This window comes from Artemia sp. Qi Xiang Cuo, chromosome 4 (genome assembly GCF_049724085.1).
Source record: "Artemia sp. Qi Xiang Cuo chromosome 4, ASM4972408v1, whole genome shotgun sequence".
NCBI lineage: Eukaryota > Metazoa > Arthropoda > Branchiopoda > Anostraca > Artemiidae > Artemia > Artemia sp. Qi Xiang Cuo.
In genome coordinates, this window is record NC_142797.1 from 4,296,809 (window position 1) to 4,302,808 (window position 6,000).

Below are 6,000 nucleotides of genomic sequence, written 5' to 3' on the forward strand. Positions count from 1 at the left end.
TTCCCCCAACCACCATCACTGCCAACCTTTCCAAATCTCAAACCCCCCCCCCAAAACCCAAGTGTGTCAAATCCTTCACCAACCCCAATTTATTCTCCTATTCCCACAACTCTTGTTCACAAATCTACTCCAACCTCTTCATCTACTACCACCTCCAACGCTCCCAATAACAGAAAAATAAAACTACTCCCCCCTGCAGCAGAAGAACTACAACACACAGCCAGTAGAATAGTCAAGGCCCAGTGTTTTTACACAGTTAAAAAAAAGTTTGGACGACTAGGACGATAAATCTGCAAACTAAAACTAGAATTTTGGAAGCTAAAGGGATAACAGCGGTCAAATATGGTTCTTAAGGATAGGCACTCCGAAAAGCGGTGTTGCTCGATGTTTTCCAGAGAAATTACCAACAGATCGTTCTGGATACCCGGCTGACTGACCGTATTTCAAACAGAAAGCTGTACAAAACGTTTGGTTCGATCCCGTTGTCTAGGCCTATAATAAGAGACAGTTTGAGATGGCTAGGGGATGAAGCGGAGTCTGTGGATGAAGAATGAAAGATTTACGAAGATTGTTCTTTTTGGCCAACCATCTAGGGCTAAACAGAAAGAGGATCGTCCACAGTTGGGGTGTCAGGATGTGATAAAAAAAGCATCTAAAGAAAAAAGGAATTTCCTTTTTTGAGGAAGAGGATTCGTAGCTTTGTTGGCCTCAGGCGGCTTTTTACTGCAGTGAGTTTTCAGTAGTAGCAGTACATAAAGACATAACAAAAACATTAAAAAGTTAAGATACCTTCAATTCTGAAATCACGGTTAATATCTAAGTCCCAGAAAACAAATAAATAAACGAAACAGAAGCAGCACTAAATTTTCAAACGGAAAAATGAACCTCGAACTTCATTACGAGAAATTATTTTGGAATTTGGTATTAAATATTAACTTAATATGATATCTGAATCAGATAAGAAACTATCAAAGGAAGAAAATAGAAAATTGAGCTGCCTTCCAAAAAATGAATGAATACAGCTTAAAAACTGGTCCAACGGCTTTCCTGAATGATAAAGTTCGTTCAAAAAGAAACGTTAGAAGAAACAAGAGAAGAATTATACAACGGCCAAAATGGAATTAATTGTTCTTTCTTTTATAATTCTATTAGCATTATTCTTTTATCTCTTGACCTTAGCTGTGTTTCGGCCTCCTGCAGAGGATGAGGATCCTTTTGAGTTCCAGTACCCCAGGGGTGAAACCCAATGGCGGAACCATGTATAAAGTTACACAAACTAGATTTGCCTGTGTTTTACGTCTTTGATGCTTTATATTTAGGACAGTTGTTTTTTTATACCACCCCCTGATGTACAGAAGCCGAGGTGATCCGATCTGTGATCTGATTCTTTATCAAATAAAAATTTAAAGTTAAGAAAAAAAGAAAAATGAAATGTTAAGGCTTTGAATTGGCGTCAAAAGATGTGTAGTTGAAACCAAACATCATTCCTTTGAACAGGCAAAAAAATGTTTCAGTCTTGTTTTGTAGTAAGATTGACTATCCATCATTTGAACAGTTTTTAGGAACCAATTATTTAGGAAAATAAAGTGGCCGCGCGTTGGGCCACACTATAATTGATGCAAGTTTGACGGAATGGCGCTGAAACAAAATACTAAGAAGTAGTAGTAGTAGTAGTAGTAGTAAATGTACCAATAACAGCAGTACTAGTAGTAGTGTGGACATATTGCCTTTTGTTCAGATGATCTTCCCCTTGAAGCATTCTCTGAAATTTCTAACTTAATACCAAAATCAATTCTTGAGATACGCTTTTTTGATAATGTGCATGCACACAAAGTCTATTGATTGAGTTCGAATTATTAAATAATTCGCTTCCGGAGAATTAGAAGAAGAAACTGCAGTGATGAACCATTTTTATCAACATGATTTAAATAAATATAAGATGAGATGGTGCAAGTTCAATACGCCATTGATACCCAGGGAGCAAAATATGGACTACAATGAGAAAATAGATAAATTAGTCAAGGCCTGGATAAAAAAAAAAAATCATGGCTTCCGCAGAATTAGAAGAAGAAACTGCAGTTATGAACCATTTTTATCAACATTATTTAAATCAATACATGAGAAGATGGTCCAAGTTCACTACACCAATGAGAACCAGGGAGCAAAATATGGACTACTATGAGCATATAGAGAAATTCTTCCAAGGCCTGGATAAAAAAAAAATCCTCGCTTCCGGAGAATTAGAAGAAGAAACTGCAGTTATGAACCATTTTTATCAACATGATTTAAATCAATACATGAGAAGATGGTCCAAGTTCACTACGCCAATGAGAACCAGGGAGCAAAATATGGACTACTATGAGCATATAGAGAAATTCTTCAAGGCCTGGATAAAAAAAAAATTCCGTCACGACTTTTTTATGGCTAGAGCTCGTTTATCAGAAGTTTTTAAAATTACAATACGAAAATTTCAAAATTCCAGACGTTTCCTCCCTAGATTCTGTCCTGGCCCGGCCATTGAGAACCTATCTTCGAAAGTTCTTACACCGGAATAAATCATTGTCTTGTCTAAGGGACCAAAATTTTGCTGGCCTCATCCACCAGTAAATTTCTCAGAGATAGTATCCAGTGTATAGGCGGGTATTTTGGGCTCAAGAGTTATTGTGGAAAATCCTGATTTACTTCGAGGGGAGGTTGTTAAGAATCTTCTTAACTGCACTCCTTATTCCTCAAATTCAGAAACTCAGGAAACACAAATTCTGGTAAATTTAAAAAGAGACCCATACATCTTTATCACCAGGGCTGAAAAAGGGAATAAAATTATTATCGTTGATAAAATTTCATACAATAAAAAGTTACGGATATTTTGTCCGACACTCACACTGATAAACGTATAGAGTCAGATCCCACCAACAAAGTCACCCGTGAAGTACGAAAGGATTTGGGAATTTTTCAAAAGGAAAGACTCATTACTCCACACATGTACAAAATTGTTTACCCTAAAGAGTGCTCCGATCCTAAATTCTATGGTCTCCCAAGAATTCACAATAATGGAGTTCATTTACGCCCAATTGTGGCCTTTTATAGTTTGCCAGCTTCCAGACTGGGAAAATGATTAGCCACAATTTTTCGTCCTCTTGTGTCGACGGAAGCTTCTTACATTAAAAACTCAGTACACCTAGTGGAAAAACTAAAAAACATTGATATAAAAAAAGGTACAATTTGGGCCAGTTTTAATGCCATTTCGATGTTTACATCATGTGATATAAAAAAATGTGAATTGACTCTTCAAAAGAAACTAGAAGATAATATTGACCGGATGGATTACAAAACATTGGAAATTGAAACCATTATGCAACTTGTTCGCCTTTGCAATAGATATTCCTTATATTTTCGGTACAAAAATCAGTTTTTTACCCAAACAAATGGCCTCCCGATGGGTACAAGTCTTTTACCTTTTTTGGCCAGTTTTTACACGGAATTTATTGAAACCTCCGCTTTGAATACTTTTCCTCTGAAACACCGCTTCTGGTGCCGGTTTATAGATGATGTGATCTCTGTCTGGAATCACGGAGAGATAGAACTTAACGCTTTTTTACTTCATCTTAATCGTTTCGATTCCAGACTTCAGTTCACCTCGGAACTGGAAGATAATCATAAACTGTCTTTTTTAAACGTCTTAATCTTCAACAAAGCTCACAGCCTTATAAATTCAAATTATAGAAAACCTACGTATAATGATAGGTATTTGCATTTCTCTTCCAACCACCCTCCTTGTGTAAAAAGAGGAGTAGTTATATCTTTAGTTGATCGCATCATGAGAATTTGTTCAAAGGCTCATATAATCCCAGAATTAAATTATCTGAAGGACATTTTGTTTTGCAATGGATATCCCATCAAGTTACTGGAATCCATCATTCCAGTAACTGTTCGTCCATCATTCTGTTCGTTTTAAGTTTTAATGTCGCTACTTACTTTCAGTTAAAAAAACTGATTTTTTTATTTATTCATAAGAAGAGACCAAACATGCTTCAATATTTGGCCAATCGAGGTAAAGTTTCTTTTTTGATTTAGTAAACATTTTTTTTGCAGTAATATAACATGTAACTCTTCTGATATTTTCCCTAAAATTTATTTAATTTCTGAGCTCAAAACTTTCATTTTTTTTTATTTTAAATTACAGAACAAGTCCTCATATGAAAAAGAACACTAACAGCATAGACCAATTGTAACGTTATTTTATTTGTATCAATAATCTTTCTTTAAGCTGCATAGCAAATGGATCGCAACAATTTGAATAGGTGTATAAGATTTAAATTAAATTCAATAAACCCGTTAATTTATTTATTTAAGCATAACTCTTTTTATATATAATACAACTCATAATTTCAAATTTACGAAATACGCAAGCATATATTACTTTTCCACATCAAAGAACAAAATCGACAAATTATTTTTTAAATATCAATAGCATATTTTAATTTATAATGCAAACGTTTAAATGGATTGGATGCACATTTAGCTTTCTGAAAAAATAAAAGCGGGGTTTCCCACTCCGAAAACACCATGTGTAATTGGCCTAAACTTTATTTTCTGGTGCCCACGTGAGGGGCGGGTCAAGGATTTTTTAGTGGGGGAGCAAAATCGGTTGATCTGATAAGCGTGCGTTAGGAAAAAGTATAACTAACGTACACTTGCGTTATATAAGTAAACTAAATTACTTTAGACTAAGTTAGGGGGGGACCCCTAATCTGGATCTGCCACTGGCACAATGGTTATTTAATTAACTAAGCAACTATTTTCTTGTTAACAAACAAAGGGGGCTTTATTGTTTGCCATAGTTATACATAAAAAAGGGAGCGAAAAAAATTAATTAGAATATTATTTAATGTATAAATAAATGTAATATAATTAAAAACAAATAAAACCCGTGACAAATTAATATACCGAATTGGAAAACATTGAACTTTTAACCCATCGAGGCACTATGGGGGGGGGTCCGGGCCGGAGCCCGTTGTAGGTATTAAAATTTTTAAAAAAGCTACACGGACGTTGTTATTTTTAAATACTTTGGATTTAATCTATTAATGTAATTACTGTTTTTTATCAATGTGATAGGAGTAAAATGCTAAAGCTCACTATAAAGTTAATATAGTGTAATAAAAATCTAGCTCCACGCTTGAGTTCGCGCACGAATTTTTTGTCAGAGGAACTGAGTTCGCCAGCTGGCGTATAAATTGTCTGCGCTGTATATAAAGCGTTCATTTGAAAATGAGAGACCAATTGAAAATTACTTGTTTGAGTGATGGAAAAGGGATAAGGCAAATATGAATCGACTGAGGTACGAGAAACAAGTCAATTCCATATATGAAGATTGATTAAAAATACAAGGAATATCTGTGTATACAAGATACCTAGATCTATTGCGTTTCCATTCATCAAGAAGATACGACAAAGAGTATTAACTATGACTGAGGTCCAACCATTGGTACCTCAATTGTGTGACAATTTTTTTATTTAAAATAAAATTCGTTTATTAATTCAGATTGAAATTTAAAAAATGAACCGAGAGCCAGGCCAGTCTATTGGAGAGTACCAGTTGAAAAAACAGACAGATTCACCCCAAAGCAAAATTCACTGTGTACGAGACCAAGAATTGTAACAAAGAAGGTTCCAGTATTTATCAGACCGAATATAGCTAAGATCGTAGAAACAGAATCATGCAACGCATGTATTCGAAAAAAGACCGTGGTCTCGGTACCAATGTGTAGCATCAGTTTTCCCACAGAAGTTGACCAGGGTGATGGAGCAAGGAAAAATGAAATTAAAGGCAAGAAAAACACTTCCGATGAATATGCCAATTGCCCTCCAGCCACTTTAAACACAATCAAAACAAAACAGAAGGCTGATCACAAGGAAAGAAATGGCGAAAAGAAAACTACAAGATGTCCCCAAGAATGTTTGGCGCGATTAATTGTTTTACGATATAACCTTTCAAAT